Source organism: Eurosta solidaginis, chromosome 3, assembly GCF_040869045.1.
Source record: "Eurosta solidaginis isolate ZX-2024a chromosome 3, ASM4086904v1, whole genome shotgun sequence".
Classification (NCBI taxonomy): domain Eukaryota; kingdom Metazoa; phylum Arthropoda; class Insecta; order Diptera; family Tephritidae; genus Eurosta; species Eurosta solidaginis.
Window position 1 is genome coordinate 253386521 of NC_090321.1, and position 24425 is coordinate 253410945.

A 24425-nucleotide genomic window follows, 5' to 3' on the forward strand; every position below is an offset into this window, starting at 1 on the left:
ACCACTTCTTAGTTTTGTAGCCTTATCTTTGAAGAGTTAATCAAGAGATGAAAAATATTCATATAACTATGATTTTAGTACGGCGAGTTAAAGGTCTCAGCGATACCCTCAAAGGAATCGCTGTGACTGAATGGTTGTGACGTGATATCACATAACATCGCGTGATATCACATCACGTAACAAGCACAATTAGCTTCGATATGCACTAATAATTCTAAAATTTAAGCTACAACTAAGAAGAGCAGATAGCAGCTTTGTGCGACATTTATCAGTAGATAACCGCATAAATGAAGGCTCAAGTGTTTCATATTGCTGTCACTAATTGTTTTGCTCTGTCGAGAGTTGTGATTACGTGATTGTGAACTGCGATATAGATCAGATTGCTATGCTACTACTGTTCAGCCAATCAATAAATATCGCTGTACCTGGAAAGACGCTGTCACAAATCACCCTATTTCTCAAAAATCGCGGCATCTGTCAATTCTAATTAGATGATCACCTTTTGACGACTGCCAAAAAGCCTATGTTATAATCTAGAAAAGGAAACAAAATTCTCAGATTTTTTTAAATTTAAATTTAAATACTGACTCCACTTATCGGAAGGCCAAAACCGTATAAATAGTTAAGCGCCACTTAAGTAAGTAAAGGTGTTTCGAAAAAAATTGTGAGACAGAACTATTTCTGAAATAGGGCGCTCGCCAATATTTTGAAGATTTGTCACGTTTTTGAACCGAGGACCTAACTAGGGTAATATTTCACCAAGGCTTGAAATACTAAAGATATGATGCTGTCTTTTTCCAAAGAACATGAAATTACCGAAGCAGCTTCGGCGGATCAAGCAGCTTCGGCTAAGCAAATAAGTTGCGAAGAAAATATTTGTTGCGCTTTACTTTGTGCCTATTTTGGGTGCTTCGCGAAGCTGTTATGAAGTTAACGAAGCACCTTTGTAAAAATTGGCAAAACTTCACTGATCAAAATCTAACTTAGCTAGTATTTTTCCGCTAATTAGTTGCACTTACTTTAGTGTTCTCTTTGGAAGTACCCGCGTTTAAACTGACTTACACTTCACAGATAAACATTCAACTTGGCTGGTATTTTGTTTCTAATTAGTTGCGAAAATAAAATTTGTTCTTTCTTTTTTAAGTAATTTTTGTTGGTTCTTTCGCTATGTTGACATGAAGTGAGCGAAGAAAACAAAAACTAAGCACTTAAAAAATATTAATAAAATTTTCTCTTCACAACTTATTAGCAACTAGTTAACGGCAAAATACCTACTAAGTAGCATTTCGATTAGCGGAGGATTGCGGGTCAGCTTTTAGAAGAGTGCATCGCTATCTTCATGTTCATTTTTTTCCAAGCGAGGTATCCAGTGCCCAAGACTTCAAAAATAGCCCCCAAATTTTAAAATATATAAATGGTTTATACAACTTTTTTAAATGACATTTTCATGCGCATTTGAGATTATCAGAGCTTTATACACCTATTTTATTTTTTATGAATCAAGGGATAGATATTTAGTTTTGTCTGTAAAACTTAAAAAAAAATGATCATTAAACAATGTATTTTTTTGCAGCACTTAACATTTGCGATCAGCAACTAAACACAAAAATATTGCACAATTACAAAATATTTTGCAAACTGGCGCACATATCATTCATTCATAAAACTTACACAACACGCAACAATAACAATTCACCACTTACAATTTCATTTGAATACTTTTTATTGCCATTTTATGAAAATTACATATTTCTAGCGCAATTAAAACAGATATTAAAATCAACATATTTAAGCGCTAGCGCAGTAAAAGCAAAGCAGTTGCTACACGCAATAGGTGATAGAAATTTCAAAATAAACGAAATAAAAGGAATTGTTTATAGTAATTAATAAAAAAATGTAATATTTGCCGACACGCACTCTAAGAAGCGTACGATTATGAAAACAAAAAGCAACTAAACTCAATAAAATGCAAATGATTGGCAGTCATACAAAATTTCGATATTCGTAAGTAGTACACCTGTGAGTAAAAAAATAGCAACACAAATTATTTGCAATTTCAATCAGTTATTAAGTTTTTTAATTATTTTTCTTACTTGCTTTTATTTTAAAAATAATTTATGAATTTATATCGAAAGCTGTATAAGCCAAATTCGAAAACGTTCTCAAAAAATTTTAGACTTTACAATTTTTTAATTTTCTAAATATATTGGGAAAAATTGGAAATGTCGAAAAGCTAGTTTTGTGGGATTTCCAACTTGTACTTTGCCAGAACAAAACCAATTGGACCCCAAAACTATGTACTTAAGATTTTGTTTGAATTCTGAATGAAATTTCAAAAAATGTCTTTATCCTTTTTTGAAATCGGTTTACATTACGATTCATTAAAGTTTTTTTCCTAAATTAACGGAAAAAAGTAAGGCCGGGACTGTCTTCGGCTGTGCAGAAGACTTCATACCTTTCATGAATGTGGCTGAACAATAATCTTATCCCATTCGTAATCTCATATAATCGGCTGTATAAGATAAGAAATATATAGTGAACAAATGTACATACCTAAACGATTTTTAAGATAAATATAAAATAGAACAAGTAAAGGTGTCGAAGTACGGGCGTAACCGAATAGTATATACTCAGCGTGAGCTTCAATTGCACATTTCATTTCAGATAAATTACTTTTCTACATAACACGTGGCACTCTCCGTATAAAAAAAAAATGTCTCCACATTTCCTCTTACAATAAAACTTAATAAGTGAAATATCATTGATTCAAAACTATTTTTGCTAAGTTATAGCTAATTATTTTAGTCTACGACCCCTTTAAAAATCTTTTATATAAAAGTGGGCGTGGTCCTTAAACGATCTCGTCCATTTTTTCTAAAAATATTTCCTGCTATAGGGAAAATTTGTGTACCCAATTTTATTACGATCCGTTAATTTTTCTTCGAGTTATGGCTCCCGAAACATGGAAAATTGCTCAGTCATAAAAGGGGCAGTGCCACACCCATTTTCAAAAATTTGTGTTTTTCCAATTTAATGTTATAATTCAATTTAGAAAGTAAAATTCTATTGATACAAAGCTCTCTTTCGCTAAGATATAGCTTATTATTTTCGTCTACGACCCCTTTAAAAATCTTTTATATAAAAGTGGGCGTGGTCTTTAACCGATCTTGTCCATTTTTTAAACGGTTTTTGATAGTCATAAGTAAAACCAACTGAACCTTAATCAGGTTATGCTACGCCTCACATTTTTAGAAATTTCACGCGCCCAACGCTTTTATTTAATTGTCTGATCAACGCCCTAGATTGATAAGGAGTGTGATGACTAGTACCTAGGACCTACCTAATTATTTTCTAGCTTTTCGTATTTTTATTATTTCATGTAAGTATTGTTTTCAATAAAACCGTTTAACTTAAAAATTTTTTTTAATTATTTTATTCTAAAAATATTTCCTGCTATAGGGAAAATTTGTGTACCCAATTTTATTACGATCCGTTAGTTTTTCTTCGAGTTATGGCTCCCAAAACATAGAAAATTGCTTAGTCAAAAAAGGGGCGATGCCACGCCCATTTTTTAAATTTAAAGTTTTTCCTATTTATTGTTATAAATCCACTAGGGAAATTAAATTCCATTAATATAAAGCTCTTTTTTGCAAAGATATAGCTAATTTTATTCCTCCACGACCCTTTTAAAAATCTTTTATATAAAAGTGAGCGTGTTCCTTAACCTAATTCGTTTATTCGAAGCATTCCTTATCGTAAAGGCAACCTCTCTGCCGAATTTTATTACGATAGGTTTAACGATTTTTGATTTATGATTAATAATATTTGTAAAATTGGTTTTATCACAAATTGGCGGTGCCACGCCCATTTTCGAAAAATTTTTCAAATTTTTATCAAGTCTCAATATCAGTCCACATGTCAAATTACAACATTTTAGCTGTATTATTTACTAAATAATCAGGTTTTTTGTGTTTTCCAAAATGTTATATATATAAAAAGTGGGCGTGGTTATCATCCAATTTCGCTCATTTTCAATACCAATCTACTCTGGGTCCAGATAAGCTCGTGTACCAAATTTGATGAAGATATCTCAATATTTACTCAAGTTATCGAGTTAACGGACATGGCTCAATCAACTTTTTTTTCGATACTGATGATCTTGATATATGGAAGTCTATATCTATCTCGATTCCTTTATACCTGTACAACCAACCGTTATCCAATCAAAGTTAATATACTCTGAGTGCAAAGCACGCTGAGCATAAAAATAGGTAGGTACTTTGTGTGAGGATGCAAAGTTTCACGTTTTTTGTGGTCTGCATGTAAAAACTATGACTACGAATCACGTATTTCAACAATGAACGTATTTCAACAATGAATATGACGTAAACGTACGTATTTTATGAAATTTGAAGCCTCTAGTCATAAAAAAGGGGCAAAAATTACAGTTTATATGGGGTATATAATATATATACCACAGATCTCTATGATTTTTTCAGACAACAATATATGCTATATACGTAAGCATTCGTTGAAATTTGAAGCCTCTAGCTCTTAAAATGGAGCAGTAATTACGAAAAGCTTCTTATCTGAACAATCGGTTGTGGGAGATATACGCTATATGTACGACCGATCTCATCCATTTTTTCAGGCAACAATATGTGCAGTATACGAAAGCATATGGTAAAATTTGAAGCTTCAATCTGATAAATTGAGGAAGGTATGACAGAAATCCTCTTATCTGAAAAATCGGTTGTATGGGGGATATATGCTATAGTGGTCCGATCCTGCCGCTTTCGACAAATGTCTAATCGGACACCTAAATAGACCCGCTCACCAAATTTTATCAAGATATTTAAAAAATTGAGGGACTAGTTTGCATACAAACAGACAGGCGGACAAACGGACATGGCTAAATCAACTCAGCTCTTCATCCTGATAATTTCGGTATACTTAATGGTAGGTGTCTCTATTTTCCTTTAAGGAAAATGACAAAGTTAATATACCATTTCATTTTCATAAAAGGTATAAAAAAAACAACTCATAAAATTTGCAAATCAGTTTCGGTGCAATGTTTTACTTGCTGGTGTACATATGTCTTCATGTTTTCATGGTGCGTCACGTCCAGCCATGTGAAGAGGAGGTTGGGTGAATTTTTTTCCGGCTTTACCACATCTATACCACAAACACCAACCAACCACAATGCCTATTATATACAAAAAATAAAAAATCAAGAAAACAATATGGCCCAAAAAACGCCTTCGCCACCTGATTAAAAACAAAACCGCTAGCCAGTCATTGCGTTTCCTGAACGATTCCTGGGCCGCATGCCCACCTAACCCACCCGTTGTTCGTAGTTTGCCATTTTACACTGCGCGCCTACGTTTGTATACTTATTCTTAGTTTATGTCAATTTTCCTATTGGAAATATAAACAATGGAAAATAGCAAAAACATTAAGAACAAGAGTATTACAAGTAAAATGATATTTAAGGAAATAATTGAAATCGTTTATGTAAAAACATAGTACATAAATTTTTTGTTTTTGAGTTTGCAGTCTTGTAGCCCAATCAATTTTAGTGACTGAATATGCAAGTTATAAGTTTCTCAAAATTTTTATTGATTTTTTTCATTTTTTTTCGAAGAGTATTTCAGATTTTCTTCCATATAAAAAATAAAATGATGCGCCCTTTATATGGAGGAAAATCTGAAACAAACTTGGGAAAAAAATATTTTCAAAAAAAAAAACCGAATTTCGAGAGACCTAGGTATAACTTGTACTAAAATTGATTGCGCTACAAAACTGCATACCAGAAAAAATTCTGGAACCTTTAATAAAAAGTTCGCAAATCGCAAAACTTTCTGGAATTTTCAGTACATTATTTTATTTTATTTATATTTTATTTTATTTATATCTTATGTTATTTATATTTTCCAATCTTCTTTTTATTCATTACTTTTTTGTCATAATTTATTTCATACCCTATTTTTACCTGTTTTTCGGTCTTTTTCAAAATCTTTTTTTATTTTTGTCTGTCATTTACTATGTTTTTATTTGTTTTATTTTGTTTTTTCTTCAATTAATATTTTAAATTTTTTTTTATAAAATTATTATTGGACATAGAATCGGAACTTCTATATATTCTCTTTTTTTTTAATAAAATTTTTTTTAATTGTTACTGTGTTTGTCTTATAAACATTTTTTAGTGTTTGGTTTTTTCAACTATTTTTTTTTTATTTACTTTTTTTATTTATTGTAATTTTTTTTAAATTTATTTTTTTGTTAAGCTTTGTGTTCTTGATGTTTTTCAGCTTGTTTCTTGAATTTTTTTAAATCTTAACACATTTTTTTTTTTTTTGAAAATTTGTTTCCAATATTTTATGTTTTTTAATATAATAGCTGTATTGTTTTAAATGTATTTACATCTACATTTGCGCGTAAAAAACGCTTATCATCTTAGATAATGTTTAGGAGACCCATCTAGCGGCAGTGGTTAAATAACTAGCTACAGAACTGGTTGTACCGAATAGCGGAGACACGCACCCCTGTTGGTCATAGTGTATAGCTTAATCGGTAGCAGTGAATAGTGGGCACACACCATTTGTAGATGTAAAACCAGAGGTAGTGTAGAGGTAAAACATACGACACACATTTCATTTACATCTGAGTAAAATGCGTATTGAAATTTAGGAGTACTAGTTTTCTACGGCCACCGTGGTGTGATGATAGCGTGCTCCGCCTACCATACCGTATGCCCTGGGTTCACACCCCGGCCAAAGCAGCATCAGAATTTTAAAAATAAGGTTTTTCAATTAGAAGACAAATTTGCTAAGCGGGGTCGCCCTCGGCAGTGTTTGGCAAGCGCTCCGGGTGTATTTCTGCCATGAAAAGCTCTCAGTGAAAACTCATCTGCCTTGCAGATGCCGTTCGGAGTAGCCATAAAACATGTAGGTCCCGTCCGGCCAATTTATAGGTAAAATCAAGAGGAGCACGACGCAAATTGGAAGAGAAGCTCGGCCTTAGATCTCTTTAATTTTCTGCGCAGCAATTTCAGAAGTGTAGATAAAGTTATGCATTTGGCAGTCCATATAAAGTTTAAATGCACATGTATATAGATGTAAAAAGAAACAGCCAATGTTCACTTTCTTTATGTTTTTCAGCGGTTTTCTTAATTTGTTTTATTATTAATTTATTTTCGAAATCTTTTTTTGAAATTTTTTACTGTTAAATTATGAAAAAATAATTGAAAGAAAAAATTTATAATACTGGTTTATTTTTACCCCATCTTTTTAATTTTAACTCTTATCCCAACATTTAATACTCCTTTTATTTTTCTTTTTGTATTTCGTTATTTCGTTGTTTCTTTTATTATATTTGTATTTCGTAGTTTCTTTTATTATTTCTCAAACCCAATTTTTTTTTAAATTTTTTTCTTTTATTTTTTTTTAGTCTTTTTTAGTTTTTTAAATTTTTTTTTATTTAGATCTCAACACAGTTTTTTTAAATATTCGAACATTTTGATTGTAAAATTATGAAAAAAAAGGTATGAAAAATAAAAATGGAAAAATGATTCATCCGAAAGATCATGTACAAAGGAATTTTCGGGATGAATAGGGGCACCCCTTAAAAAAGTTATTAAAATCTGAGCAAAACTATTTCCAGCTTTTCAATGGACATGGAAGTGAGTAGAATGAAAAACAAAATCCTTAATCTTGTACAGTTTGGTGCGGAATGAACTATACATATATTTCCAGTAATAACATATATACATACATTCTTCAGTCGGCATGTGTTTTTTGCAGGAGCATATTTGCAAGCTTGAACGCGTTGTGTACATAAGTACATATACATCTTTGTATGTAAGTAAGTAACACCGCCCACGTGTTGTAGTCAAACCAGAACCACATCTTACCAAATATCCCAATAAACAACAAAGAAAAAATTATCTTAAATTTGACAAAATGTTAATGCTCGATTTGGAGTACAGCACTCCATCGCTTTAAGCTAAAGGTTGTATCAAATACTGCGCAGACGTTGAGCTTGATTAGGGGTTAATAAATGCTTAGTCAACAGAAGGATCCCAATCTGTTTCGATCTTAGTTAAGATGGACTTTGGAATATCAGATTTCTTAGTTTGAGAGGAAGGATACAATATAATTCAGAATTTTAGTTTATCTCAGAAGTTGTGTTTCAAAAAGGAATGTAAATTCAATACAATTTCAGCACGTTCCTTAAACAATTCTAAGACTCGTCATTCATGAGGTTCAAGGAGTTGATAAGCGCAAATACGCAACCCAATATTTCGCCTCACCTACGCGAGGCAAATCCTGTTACAAATATGTATGTAACATAAAGATATTTAGTCGGCGAACCCAAGTTTCTTATGGAACTAGGGGATGGGGGTTTTGGCTTAGAAGGTTCAATGTGGTCATATTAAATCATTCCCGAGATGGTCCGGCTTCCATAAAACATTTTTTGACGTTTTCAAACTATCTACCGGGAAAGTATAATAATCTTCCGATAAAATCTTCACATAGTTTATTTTCAAATACTCAACTAGAAATAAAACAAAAATAAAAAGATGATAAACAAATTTTAAGGACTACCTTTATATAAATGGACCTTTAATACAGACATAGTCTTGTTGAATTTTGACTCAAAAACTTTAACAATAGCTCTTGTAAAAGAATTTTGGGATTTAAAACTATAAAGGTGGAGCGCAATCTTTCAATTTAAGGCAAACCATGTACTTGGGATTAACTAATTGATTATTTAAAATTTAAACACGCACTCTACCTTTATAATTTTAAATCCTAAAATTCTTTTACAAGAGCTATTGTTTAAGTTTTTTAGTCAAAATTCAACAAGACTATGTCTATATTAACCGAAAAATTGCCTTCTATTTTTTGGTCTATTTATATAAAGGTAGTACTTGTAAGATCATAAATGCAACCATGTCAACTAATTAATAGAATAAGCAAAAATACATCACTGTAAAGGAAGAAAAGAGAAGATGGTGGACTTCCGGTTTGTTATTGGATTGACGACTGAAGAATAAAGTATTAAGATAATTAATCCGGACGTTTCTGCTGTTTTATTAACCATCGAAGGTAGAAATTACATACTTAAAACTTGTTTATCATCTTTTTATTTTCAATTTTTTAGTACTACCTACAAAAAGGCAATTGCAACTTTGATTAGTAATTTAAGTAATTCCTAAGTGAAAATTCGTATCTTTATTTATTTGTTCAAAATAGCAAGATTTAAGAGAATTAGTGGAATTTTTGCTGACAACACTGGCGAAAACAACAGAATTCCACCTCGCATCATAACAAGAGAATTCCATCTCGTTTGTCAGCTACTCAATTTACACAGCCGAAAATCGTGGTGAAATTCGCATACGCCTGAAAGTCTAAAAGAATCGTGGTGAAAGTCGCGTACGCATAAAAGTATGCAAGGACGTGTATTGAGTTGGGCCTTCAACGAGGTGGAATTCTACAACGCCTGCAACACTCAGGAAGCTAGCTATGAAGGTATGGCCTAATCTTCGACTTCAATCGACTTGTGCGTTACGTAGCTCAAATTTTTTGATCAAACAATGCACTGTCACCGAGTTTTAAACTATATTTCAGGTTTCAAGTCCCTAGATATCCAGGAAGTTAGTTCAAAATCGATTGCAAGATTTCCAATTTAAAACTAGTTCCCTCAATATCTCGATCCAAGCGCCACCAGCGGAATTTTTTTGATAACATATTGCATTTTCACCGGGTTCTGACCCACGGCCCAAGTTTCAAGTCTCTAGCTCACCGGCAAGTTACTCAAAAATCGATTGCAAGATTCCCCTCGTTTTTCAGGCATTTGTAGTTATCTCAGTTAGCACGCCACCTAGCGGAACTTTGTTTTCTATAAATTGTATTGTCACCAGCTCTCGAACTATGTGCTAAGTTCTCTAAGTCTCTAGGTAACCGGGATGTTAGTTAAAAATGGATTGAAAGTTTCCCAAATTAAAATTAATTTTCCTAATATCTCGATCCATGCACCACCTAGCGAATTTCTTGATCGAATAAAGCATTGTCACCGGGTTCTGACTCACGGCCCAAGTTTCAAGTCTCTAACTCACCGGGAAGTTACTTAAAAATCGATCGCTTGATTCCCTGCGTTTTTTTCAGGGATTTTCGTTTATCTCGATTCGTCTGCCACCTGACGACATTTTGTTTTCCACGAATTGTAGAGCCATAGACTCGCAAACTATGTGATAAGTTTCAAAGTCTCTGGATCACCGAGAAGTTAGTTAAAATTCGATCGCAAAATTTCCATTTTAAAATTAATTTTCAATTTTCTGTATATATCGATCCGTGCGCCACCTAGCGGATTTTTTTTCACTTGCATTGTAATGTCCCCCAGATCTGAACTATGGTAATAGTATCAAGTGTTTAGCTCAACGGGATGTTACCGAAAAAGACTTTTCCGTGAGTCAAAAATTCGTATGGAACTGAGGGGACAAATATGAAAGGGACTTAATATAAAGGTAGTAAAAAGGTCTACTGGGTATTATACAACAAAACGTGTTATGCTATCAACGGTGTTTGCGGTGGGCAACCATTCTAAATATCAACAAAAAAAACAATAGCTATAGCAAACAAATATTTAAATAACTGCAACAGAAAAAACTGAATATATAGTAATAGCAATTATTATAAAACAACAACAGTAATAATAATAATAGTAAATAATTGCTCGCCATTGAGGCTGTGACTTGATGCCCTGGCAGCTTGAAATGCTCGAACGTCGGAAAAACAATAATTACGAAATAGATCAAAGTTGTATGAATAAAAACAAATTGAAAACATTCTTATATGTATATTTTCCGCATTGACTTAGCTTAAATTACTTGCAATACGGTTCACACATGTTCTTAAGCCAGTTGCAGCGGTTCTTACGGCTTCACGCGTAAAACGTTTTATCATAGTAAAAAATTGTTCTACATTGTGCAACAATTTTATAAATTGATAGCAACTACATTTATTTAACGGTACCTAATATGAGTACGTTGTTTGCAAGAGCGCACCATCTAAGGCTCGAAATATGGTAGGAGCATGAGGGAAAGAGCCCTGCCACGCCACAACAAAAGTACTACTCGAAGTTCCGCAAATTTATTACTACAACTCGTTTTATTCCAGAGGGTAGAATACCACAATTTAAACAAGCTTAGAACCACCAGTTAGCTATGGAAACAGAAGCAAAGGTGATTCCTTTCCCTATGTACGGACCAACAAGACGAAGTCTATAGGCCCAATTACGCTGACGGTATCTGTAGTTTGGTTTGCAACATCTTTGGACAAAGGACTAAGCTTCCGAGAGAAAAGCCTAAAACCTGTATTTGTTCACACCTATCGTTCCTTAAATATGGAGAGAAACAGTGATCGCTCCATCTAAAACTGGTTGTTTAAACAGGATTGAACCATAAGAAGTTTGTTGTTAGTCATATTAGAGATTACATATTACAGTTAAAATATGGTTTATATCATGAGGATACTTCACTCATGAGGACAAAGGTCTGAGTAAGCTCTGAACGTTGGGAAGTCTGATTTTCTCTTCTGCCTGAATAATTTATTTGTCTCTGAAAACGATGTTCCCTCAGGACAATAACGAAAGTTGGTGTAGCAACCGAAGTAAAGTACCTAGGGGTAATCTTTGACACCAAAACTTTAACTTCATCTCAACATTTAGCAGGCAAATCATGGGGCCACAGACCACATGTCCTGAGATGGATGTATACCATGATATTAAAACCCATTATAATTTTTGGTTCGATAGTCTGGACATCTATAACAACTCCATTGACAACAAGACAAGAGTTGACAAAACTCCAACGACTGGCGTGTGTATCCATCGCGAGACTATGTGTATATATATGCCTAACAAAAGCGTTAGAGGGTATCCTCGACCTAACCCCGCTACACGTAGCAATAGAGCAGTCGGCCAAGCGAACCATTCTGAATATCTCAAAGGAGGAATCGATCAAAGAAAAGGTTATTTCATCCCGAAACATGGAGGAAGATATATGTAAAGTAGAGTTAGGAGATAAGATAACATGGAATGCAGCCAGACTATGGAGCATCTAACGTCTACACAAGATCGTATGGTACACGTATTTCTCGAAAATACCAGAGGAGATTTGAGCCGGTGTCTTCGGACCCATAGCCAGAATATTAAAATATCCCAGCATCTTTCAATAGGAAGTATACGCCATAATTTGTTGTGCTGAGTTTAACCTTCACCGCGGATACTGACTTCTCACCATACTTATCGACAGTTAATCCGCACTCAAGGCAATCTTGTCGTTCGAAATAAAGTAAGCATTATTTCTTGAGTGCGATAAGCTGAACCAACTAGGAGCCCGCAATGTAGTATGCTAGCCTATGCTTCAGGTTAAGGGGATTGGAGGGGGCAATGGATCATACTAAAGACAATCTAAGTTTCTGTTGGGAGGATATAGTACAAGTCGCCATAGAACAATCATACAACAACTTGCAGCTCAAAAGCCACAAGCATAATTTGGGTATACGAGTGGTCCAATCCGGTTCTGTAATCGCTCAGAGGAGACGACTGAACATATCCTCATGGCATACGACGCAATCTCAAGGGGCTAGGGCTAAGTTTTTGGGCTCACCACAGCCAGAGCATTACTACGTAAGGTCAGTAAAAGCTCTCATTACAGGAAAAACTAGCTGCAATAATATGCACAACTCGTTCGGAGCTTGCTTGAAGATGACTCACTGTGGTGGGTAAGGGAGTTCCGACAACAATGCCATGCTGGTCAACCAGGGATGCACCTTAACGTTAAGCTAATCGTTTATCAAAAAATTTCCACCGTTTCCGTTGAAACACTTCGAAATATTATCGATAAAGAAATTATCAAGATACATTGTATCTCGTTTTTAACCGAAACGAAAAGCTTTCGTTAGGGTTAAAAACGTTAACAAAAACGTGATACTTTATGTTTGAATTGTGCTGGCAATGCTATAGCCATGGTGAAGCCGTAAGGTGGTAACAACGAGCGCACATACACACACAAACACTATGTAATTTGTTTGTGTAATTCGTTGGTGGTAATGTCAAAAATACTCTGAGAAATGTTCGTACTGTCAAAATTCATGAGAAAAGTTGCAATCAGCTTGGCTAATGCTTTCACCTTTAATGACTCCGCCATCAATCAGCTTTGCCAGCATAGTTTGAAATTAATAATCAACATAAACGATTTGATTTCGTTTTGATATGGCAGAAAACGAAACGAAATCATTTCGTTAATTTGACGTTCTTAACGTTAATAAACGAAACGAAATGACTTTGTTTCGTTTATTAACGTTAACTATCGTAACGAAATGATATCGGTTCGTTGGTTAAGCATGCCTGTGGTCAACGAAGTGTATGGGTGTGTTCGAGCTACAGTTGTTGCAGTAACATGAGAAATTTGGAAAAAAGTTTTTGTCAAGCAGACGAAAGTGTTTGTAATCGGAGTCGCCTTTTGCAGTGATTTGGCAAACACTCCGAGTGTATCTCTGCCATGAAAAACTTGTCAGTGAAATTTGATCTGCCTTGCAGGTGCCGTTTGGTGTAGGTTCCGTTCCGCCAATTTGTAAAGAAAAATTACAAGCAGCACGTTGCATATTGTAAGAGAAGCTCTCCTCGTAGGTAAATCGTCCCAAGTTTTATTATTTTTTTTTTTAACTGAGTATCGCTCTGTTTAAAGGCCCCTCGAAACAATATGTTCCTGAAACCAACGCTTGATTTCATGAGGTCGCAAAGAAATATGTACGGCAAGAGGGTCAGATGTTGTTACAAAAACAAAGGCCATTTTAACCATTCCCTCTAATTTATATATCTTTATCATAAATACACATGAATATATATATTTTTGTAAAACAATGCCTCTAATCCTATTACCATGTCATCCACCCAGTTCATAATCACATCGCACCTGTCTCATGTCACATCAAGTCAAATCACAAAGTCACAAGTATAAAACTGCATATATGAAGTATGTACATACATACTAGTTAATGTCAACAACCACTAGAGTTGTGTGGTTTTTTTTTTTGCCTATAGCATTTTGCAATGCTGTTACTATTGACTAAGTCAAACCTTTAACCAATTTCACCAACTTGTCTGCAAAGCCTCATATACAATATGTATGATACGGTTTGTTAAGTTAAATGCTTTACATTGATTTCCGATCTTGTAAGCATTATGTAGTATATAACGTATATGTATGTATATACTACATACATATGAACATATTTGTGGCTTCATACTAGACACGCATTTGATTTTTCGAAAACATGAAATTCGAAGTTCTATTGCAGAAAAAAAACATAAAACGAAAACAAAAAAGAGTGCACTCTTCCAGACACGCAACTATGTATGATGTAAGAAAATATTTTTGAAATGTTTTTACGAATCATTCGCCTATTTTTATTAGCCTTGTTAACGTTCGGTTAATGATATAACGAAAAGTGCTTGCGTACACCTTCAATTAGTGCAGTAATCACAAATTTATATTTAGAACAATTTTGTAATCAATGAAAAGCAGGTATTGTGCGCCAAATTTAGGCGGATGATTCAAGAAATTGATGGACATAACGAGCGTCTTTATTATGCAATGATAATTTGTTTTTATTCGGTTACGCATACGAGGAAAATAATAGGCAAAACAATTGTAAGTACACATTAGTGTTTTGTTTTATTCTAGATAAAGCAAATATTTTCCCAATAAGTTAATAGTACCTGGGCGACCGAGCTTTGCTCGGCAATCTTCGAGTATGCCGCATAAAAAAAGAAAAGAAAAAGACTGGTAAAATCAACCACAATACGGGTCAATTCAACCAAAATTTCTGTTTTTGTCCATCGCAACAAGATGTTGAATCAACTGCGCACAAATCGTTCCTTCGTAATTGACCGTTTTAGTAGTCAAATGAACAAAAAAAAGTTGTTGCGACAGCTTTGTATGAAAGTACCTATGTTGCCATATAAATAAATAAATGTAAGGCGCGATAACCTCCGAAGAGATTTTATACCGAACTTCTCTTCCAACTGGCGTCGTGCTCCTTTTTAATTTTTCTATCAAATTGGCGAGACGCGACCTACTTGTTTTATGCGGACTCCAAACGGCAGCATCTGCAAGGCAGATGAGTTTTCACTGAGAGCTTTTCATGGCAGAAATACACTCGGAGCGTTTGCCAAACACTGCCGAGGGACGACTCCGCTTAGAAAATTGTTCTTCTAATTGAAAAAACTTGTTTCTAAAATTTTAATGTTGCTTTTCCCGGGGTGTGAACCCAGGGTCATCCGTGTGGTAAGCGGAGCACGCTACCATCACGCCACGGCGGCCGCCATATATGTAAATACGTAAATATGTGAATACATAAATACGCATGCTTGCTACATGTCCATACATAGAAATGAAAATAGTAGTCACAAAACTGATTCTCAATTCTTTCCGTTGCAGCTCAGCTCAATCTCAATTTCTTCTCTCGCATGTAGTTGCCACACTTGATTGTTTCGAACAAAACTTGTAGTATAAATGTTTGACGTAACAATTAAAAAGAGAACTTGTAAGTTATAAAAAAGTAAAGAATCAAATCGCAGGAAGGTAATTCACCACTGGGGTAACTTTACATGTAATTCGGCAAGTTTAATTTTCGTAACACTTTAAGTTGAAACGATTCCAAAACCACTCAAATTTCTATGGTGTCGAAAACATCAACATTAAAAAAGGATGTTTTTATTATTATCTTATTAGATTCGTTCGTGTGAGTGAAAATTCATAAAAACTTGAACAAAATGTTACTAACTTTGGAAAAATCCTGTTCGTTCAAGCAGAACTTTTGCAACAAGAGGGCGCAATTTTGCATTTCGCTTGGGCGAGAAGTTGCAAAATTGTACCCGATAAATAGGTGTCCCGGTATCTCATAATTTTTTGCACAGTAAATTCAAAAAAGGGTTTTTTTGTTTTGCATTGTTAACTGAAAAACTAGTTTTTTATTGTTTTCCCATTTTGTGTGTTTTTTTGATTTGATGGTTTTCTTATTTTGGTGTTTTTTTTTTAACAAGTAGCACCATCGTCAGAAGTACAAAGTAGAGAGCGCAGTGATCGTAAAATTATCTTTGAAATTTGCTCATGTATTGACAGTTGATGGCCGTTGAATTGACCTATAAGATCAGTTGTGTTAACAGAAAAATCAGTTAGATTGATTAGGAATCTGTCAATCTTACAAAATTTTGTTAACTTAAGAGCGTCAATTTCTCTTCTGTTGAAATTACTAAACTAATTTGTTGGCTTGATAAAGAACTCGGTCGAATTAACCATAATTCGATCAATTTCACCGAATCTCCGTTAGGTCAAGAACAACAGAACCGATTTGTTAATTTTACTACCACCATTTTTTTCAGTGTACTTTGTTCTACATGTCATCATTAATCAAACTTTCCTTTTTTTATATCTTCATGCGCCGAATTATTAATTTCAAACTTTTTTTTAGTTATACACTATGAAAGTCTCACAATTTTATTACATTACAAAAACTTGCAAATTTCACGAATGACAACTATCAGTTAGTTTAATTAAATATCAACTTAGTTCCCTACGCGCCATCTGTTGGTAAGTAGGTAAATGGTTAGATGTCGTTTTCAAATTGAACATATACCTCTAGTGTTCAACGGTAGCAAATTACAATGGTGAGATATCTTTTTGTTATGGTGAGAAATCTTACTAATAGTAATCTGTGACAAATTGCCATTATTCATTTCATATTTGCCAAAAATATGCATTTAAATATATTTTGCTAGAATTTGCCTTAATATTGCATTTCAATTTTATTAGCGTGTGTGAAATTAAGAAAATTAAGTCGAATCATGTTTAAGATTTTTTACGAAGATTTTTAACTTTAATGTTCTCCTTTAAAGCTTTAATAGAATATAAGTAAGTAGAGTACCATTTCGTCTAACTACCCCAACCCTAAATGGCAACCCTACTCAAAAATGCCCCTATTGTAATGCGGATTGAAATACGTTTCGTTCGATACCCATATCGGCATATCTCATGCAATTTTTTTTTTTTATTTCAAATAGGTGCAACCTTGTGAAACATTCTGAGTGGCAACACCTAGGTAGAGTCTTAGAAGGTGATACATTATCTCTGTGCCAAATTTCATTTAAATCGGTTGAGCCGTTCCCGAGATCGTTCGGCTATACAAACATATGTACAAATATACGAATTTACAAGAATTGCTCGTTTTAAGTTATAAGATATAATTTACTGCAAGAGACGTTATCGAAGCTCTGAACACGAGGGAGTTTTGCAAACAAAGATAATGATAATACATCATATAATGATGTATATTGGAACGATTTTCCGTCATCCCTTGTCAAATTTGATTTCGAGACCAATAGGTTTCGCCGTTGTGCCATCGTCAGTGTCGGTTTTCGGAGAACGAAACCGGTTTGTCTCGAAAACAAATTTGACAAGGGATGACAGAAAATCGTTTATCTACCCTGTCGGAAAATCAACAAAACAAAATAAGCAAGTCATATACGTCTTACAAGCTTTTGGCAGTACCATAAAAAAAATAAACAAGGCTTTCTTGGAGCCGATTTCGACGTACCATCATTTATGAATCTTCAGTCTTATAAATAATTTTAATAACTCTCTTCCCGTCGTACATATATGATCTAGATTTGATTTGAGAGCTATTCATTTTGGCCATAGAATCTATGATTACCACATAAACTCAAAAACCTCCTCAAACATGGAAAGTTGGAGTGACTTTTCGCTATACAAATATTTTCTAGAATTTTGTGTACGAATTCTTAAGAATGGATAAAAATGTCTTTGCTTTGAGAAAAAAAAAACTCATATGGCGTAGAATCATTCGCATTTTGGAAAAAAAAGTGTTTACTATCTCCAAATAGTCTTAGTTGATAGATAACGAATACTAAGCTCAGACTCTAATTTCTAATTCAGCGCCAATATGCAGCAATTCTTATCGCAGAAGTTCTACTCTCATTCCAGAACCCATTAAACTCTTTAAGCAGTGCTTCAATACATCGTTGCAAAGATTTTTTGTAGAAATGTGCGCGAAACTCTGGAAAACGCAAAACCAGCGGTATACGTTTTGAAATTTTACCTGGATGTGTGCTACTGAGAAGATTAAAGAGTAAGCAGACAGGATGGTATGAATTTATTTGGTACATCAGCTATATTTGGAGCTAGACGTGCCGCGATAGGCAGACAAATGTAAATAAAATGCTCTACAACTTTTTAATTATTGTTTGCACCTTACCCTGGACAGCACTACAGTGGCCATTATACCTTAAGTATTGTCTTTAAAAATAAATACCTTATTTATGAAAAAATCTAAAAAAAATTGAGACACGTTTGACCAATTTTTCATTAGGAGCTTTGAATCAAGTTCAGTAAAACCTGAAGCCAGATTCCTATACCCAGATCTGATTTTGAGTCTGAAATAAGTTGACTAGTAGTTAGTTAACAAGTAATGCAGAAATAACCACCTCCGACTATTTTTCGCCCATGGCCATACAATAGTTAGCTTTTTTTGAACAAATTTTCAATCATAGTAGCACACAATATCGCACGTTGTACACTCCACAGCTTCAAACTAAAGCTTTATCTTTGGAATCGAAATAATAAAAGATGCCGTGGCGACTCATGAAATTAGAATAAGTGATCTCCACCATTTTCCAATTTAATCAGTTCCGGCGTTACTATATCGATCGGTTCTGCCGGTTTCGGATGGTTTGCTTCTGCTTATACCTCATGTCTTTGCTGTTCGCGCGATGCAAGGCAAAATGTGTAATCAATTTACTAACGAAGTGATAGCATATCGATAACTTTTTGATAACATATTGATGACTTTAAGATAACAAATCGATAACCTTTCGATAACAAATTGGTAACACTCAGATACCAAATCAATAACGCTTTGATAGCTTTTCGATAATCAATCGATAACAAAACGATAAGAAACCAATAGAACGTAGATATAAACCGATAACTTTTGATATCGACAGCAAATATATAACACTTCAAATCGATAAGTCATACTTTTTGATAAAAATTGATAGCACGGCCAAAAATAATTGGTAACACGCACATACCAAATAAATAATTTTTTTATAACTTTTCGCTAATTAATTTATAACAAACCGATAACAAACAAATAAGTCGTAGCTTGAAATCGATAACCTTTGATATCGATGGCAAATTTATAGCACTTCGCTATTAAATCGAAAAATCGTTCTCTTTAATAAATAATTTATAAATTTTCGATAATAAATCTATCATGTTTCGATAGCATCATTTCCAGGCGATTACAAACAGATAAATCAACAAACCGTTATCAAACCATTTCTTTCAGATCAACTTCATCACGTACATTGTTGTTGTTGTTGCTGTAGCGCTTAGGACACTCCACGAAGGCCTTGGGGAGTGTTGTTGATGTTGTTGGTCCTTTGCCAGGTGGAGATCCGGTACTTTCCGGTAACAAAGCACCATTAAGGTACTAGCCCGACCATCTCGAGAACGATTTGGTATGCCCACATGCAGCATTCAAGGCCATACCGCCCTTCCACCATCTAGATCCATCAGGAGTTCTGGGTCGCCAGAACCTCGTCTCGTAATAGGATTCGCCACGGGTAGGTGAGGTTGACAATTGGTTTGGAGAAGCTAAATATTGCGCTGGCAACCAATTGAAAGAGTTGCGCTACACAACCCTTTAATCAATTTGGCATATTTCAAGCTTACCATCTGAACGCTCTATTGGCTGCTTTCGTCGTCCCTTTATTCTTACCAAGTGCTTCCAGCGAAGAGTTGTAGTATTTTTATCGGTTTTGTAGAAATTTTGCACTTGAACTTTAACTCACTTCAGCTCACGCATTAGACTTATGGAATTTATTATAATGTTCTGGTACTGTATTCGGTTCAGTTAGTGTGGGCTTTAAAATGTACACTTTTTCTTCATATAATTTATAGAAAGAAAAAAATATACATTTCAAAACTCACACTTACTGAATACAGCCCCAGAACATTATAATAAATTGGAAAAGTCTAATGCGAATTTTAAAAATACATATAAGCTTATGGAAAATTTTATAATATTCTCGTGTATATGTGCACAACAAATAATGGTAATTGGTGTAAATATAAATATCTATATAAACCATTTGGATTATTTTGTTTAACTGTCATGAAATGTATTCAATTCAATGCTAAAGAAAATCAAACATAAACAAAGAAGTATAATCAAAAAATAAAAAATTGGATGATGGTCAAATTAATTAAATTAAATATATAAACAAAATATATTAAATAAAACAAGTACAAATGAAATAAGAATGTTTTCAGTGCCAAATAGCGTACAGTGGTGGATTAATTATAAACAGAAAACAAAACTTTTGAAGTTATACTTCTTTATACTGTTTTCACACAAGCGGCTTATTGAATAATAAAGGCAGTTTTCTACATTAAGACGATTATTGAGCTCAATCTTCCCTACAAAATTCGAATCTATAATTATTTCATTAGTAGCTAATCGAATGCCTAATGAAGTCAAAAGCACAATGCAACTCTGTTGGGAGCGTTCAATTTCTTAGTTTTTGGTGTGTTCAGTGCTTAAAAATGTCATTTGTCAAAGTAAATGTCATTGTCTGCATGGCGGAACGATACAAGGTGGCCGCATCGAACAGCTGATTATAACCCTTTTTTATTTGATTGGCTACATCAATTTCAGTTGGCACAGTACGATTTTGACATTTGTCCATCGAATTTACAAAAACAAAGTACATGGAATTCTCATTTAAGTATGTAGGTATGTCACCATGCTGCCACCTTGTATCGTTCCGCCATGATTGTCTGTCATATAGCATTGTCATTTTATTCGCTTGACATTTCACCCTTCATACTAATCGAGCAGTTACTTCTGTGTGAAAGCAAAAAATTTACGATTTCATTAGAAGGTGAAATGAGATCATTAAGTTTCTGTGTGAAAACAGTATTAGGCACGTTATGAAAAATTTACGAGAGTGATATTTTAAAAAATGTGACACAAAAGTCATAGGATGAAAATGCAGTTAGTGTGTATGTTCGCTGTGAATTGTGCGAGCTAACTTGCGTTGAGTGGGCTGTATGTATGAAAAAAAGCTACCAGCAAAATTGAAATAGCGCCTCTATTTTTGGTATGCTTGTAGTTTTTATACCTCTAATGAAAATTAAATGGTATATAACCTTTGTCACGAATCTGAAAATTGTAAGTCCTTACAGGAAAATAGATAGAGCCACCAATAAATATACCGAAATGATCAGGATGAAGAGCTAAATTGATTTAGCCATGCCCGTCTGTCCGTCTGTCTGTTTTTATGCAAACTATTCCCTCAAGTTTGAGTCCCGTCCTTAGTTGTTATACCCGCTGTACTTGTACACAGGGTGTTATAGCTTTGATTGGATAACGGTTGGTTGTACAGATATAAAGGAATCGAGATAGATATAGACTTCCATATATCAAAATTATCAGCATCGACAAAAAAATTTGATTGAGCAATGTCCGTCGGTCCGTCTGTCCGTTAACACGATAACTTGAGTAAATATTGAGATATCTTCACCAAATTGGGTACACGAGCTTATCTGGACCCAGAATAGATAGGTGTTGAAAATAAGCGAAATCGGATGATAACCACGCCCACTTTTTATATATATAACACTTTGGAAAACACAAAAAACCTGATTATTTAGTAAATAATACACCTAGAATGTTGAAATTTGACTGTGGACTGATATTGAGACTCTTGATAAAAATTTGAAAAAATGTGTTTAAAAGGGCGTAGCACCGTCCACTTGTGATAAAATCAAATTTACAAATATTATTAATCATAAATCAAAAATCGTTAAATAAAACATGTAGGTCCCGTCCGGCCAATTTGGAAAATCAAGAGGAGCACGACGCAAATTGGAAGAGAAGCTAGGCCTTAGATCTCTTCGGAGGTTGTTGCGCCTTACATTTATTTATTTAAGTGGATTTATAAGAATAAATAGGAAAAACTACAAAATAAAAAAATGGGCGGTGCCTTTTATGACTACGCAATTTTCTGTTTCGGGAGCCATAACTCGAAGAAAAATTAACATACCGTAATGAAATTGTGTACACATATATTCCTTATAGCAGAAAATTTTTCTAGTAAAAATGGACGGGATCGGTTAAAGACCAAGACAACTTAGATACAAAACAAGTTTAGAAGGGTCGTAGACTAGAATAATAAGCTATAACTTAAGAAAAAATAGTTTTGAATCAATGATATTTCACTTATCAAGTTTTATTATAAGAGGAAATGTGGAGACATTTTTTTTTTTAACGGGCAGTGCCACGTGTTATGTAGAAAAGTAATTTATCTGAAATGAAATGTACAACTGAAGCTCACGCTGAGTATATAATGTTCGGTTACACCCGAACTTAGACACTTTTACTTGTTTTTATATTATATTTCTTCTGTACGTGTGTCTGTCACTAAACTCACCCTAATACACGCACCAATTTTTTTTTTCTTTTTCTAAATATTGTAACGAATTTTGGGAAACTCCGCTTATTTTAGACCTTCTGCTAACGTCCGAATCGCTAATTTGTCGAATAAATAACTCCAATATTCAGTAATGCAAAATGGTCTTTATTAGACTACTTTGATAATACTTCACAATAACTTTTACTTCGCAACTAATTGTGTGTTTAAATCAAACTGAATACTGACTCCTCAGCTTGCGTTGCTTTTATACTCTCCGTTGCTTCACTCGTATACCTCTACCAAAGTCTAGACGTGTCGCCTTCTAGGACAGCTGTATCTCCTGCTTGGTAATTGAGCTACATATATGTGTGTGTATGTGTGAGCAACTACTCCGACTGATAACCACAAGCGTGTGGGTGAAATATCTCTTCGTTGCCTTCTATATATGTGTGTAAATCAGGCATCGCCATTTTGGATATGCAGATGTGTTAGTGAGAGCGCGATAATCGCGCACATCACTTGATGCATCGGTTTGCTTAGTTCATTCGCTTATTAGCAAGCAACAAGACAAGATCGTTTGTTATTATATTTTTAATGCGCAAAATGGGAAGCAAAAGGTGTATACAATTAAATACATTGTATTTGCGCAAAAGGGTTGGTCAACATTAAATATTTTTCGCTTGTGCGCATTGAAAAAATTAACAAACGATCTTTGCTTGTTGCTTGCTAATAACATTCGCCAACATTGCGAGCGACGCACACAATCGATGTTGCTGCGTCAAATGCTCAGTGACTACTAAACTAAAGAGAATAATACTGTTTTCACACAGAAACTTAATGATCTCATTTCACCTTCTAATGAAATCGTAAATTTTTTGCTTTCACACAGAAGTAACTGCTCGATTAGTATGAAGGATGAAATGTCAAGCGAATAAAATGGCAATGCTATATGACAGACAATCATGGCGGAACGATACAAGGTGGCAGCATGGTGACATACCTACAAACAAAAAAAATTCCATGTACTTGTAAATTCGATGGACAAATGTCACAATCGTACTGCGCCGGAAGCTGATGTATCAAATCAAATAAAAAAGGTTATAATCAACTGTTCGATGCGGCCACCTTGTATCGCTCCGCCATGGAGACAATGACATTTACTTTGACAAATGACATTTTTAAGCACTGAACACACCAAAAACTAAGAAGCGGAAGGCTGCCAACAGAGTTGCATTGTGCTTTTGACTTCATTAGGCATTCGATTAGCTACTAATGAAATAATTATAGATTCGAATTTTGTAGGGAAGATTGAGCTCAATAAGCGTCTTAATGTAGAAAACTGCCTTTATTATTCAATAAGCCGTCTGTGTGAAAACAGTATAAGAATACGTGTGAATTGAGTGTGCACAATTGTGCCACTAAATACCGATGATGCTTGATGTGTTCAAGTATATACGAGTGACTGCTTCACGTTTTTATTGTTGCGTGCCTTTATTTACTAACAGCTTAGTGATGCTAAAATTCGCCACAGTATTATATTATTGCAACTGACTGTAACTCAACTATTTGCGGTGAATATATAAGAGCTTAGCAAAATGTATTATATAAACGATTAGGATTCTAATTTTGCATTAAAAGAATGAAAAACGGACAGCACCAAAACGGACCCTATATAAAGCATTTGAGATTGCCTGGGGTCCGTTTAGCGGAAGAGTACAAGTAGACTTCTTTTAAAAAGAAAAATTTTACAGAACTTTTCACTTGTATTAAAAGACTTATATTGTTATCAAATGGGACCCTGGGGAGCATTATATGAGAAATGAATTTAAATTATGCACAGCACTGTTCGATTTTAGTAC

At 34.2% G+C, this 24425-nt stretch overlaps 1 protein-coding gene across 5 annotated transcripts in view; it reads right to left on the reverse strand.

Annotated features, from left to right (window-relative positions):
- Nucleotides 1–24425, reverse strand: part of RalGPS (Ral GEF with PH domain and SH3 binding motif) — a 97140-nt gene that overhangs the window by 55794 nt on the left and 16921 nt on the right. The window contains exon 1 of one of the 5 annotated variants that reach the window (XM_067775942.1): nucleotides 1704–12715. The exons of the other annotated variants lie outside the window; for them this stretch is intronic. The gene's annotated coding sequence lies outside the window, so the exon portion shown is untranslated. Of the gene's footprint in view, nucleotides 1–1703; nucleotides 12716–24425 lie in introns of those variants that run through there. 5 annotated transcript variants of the gene reach the window in all.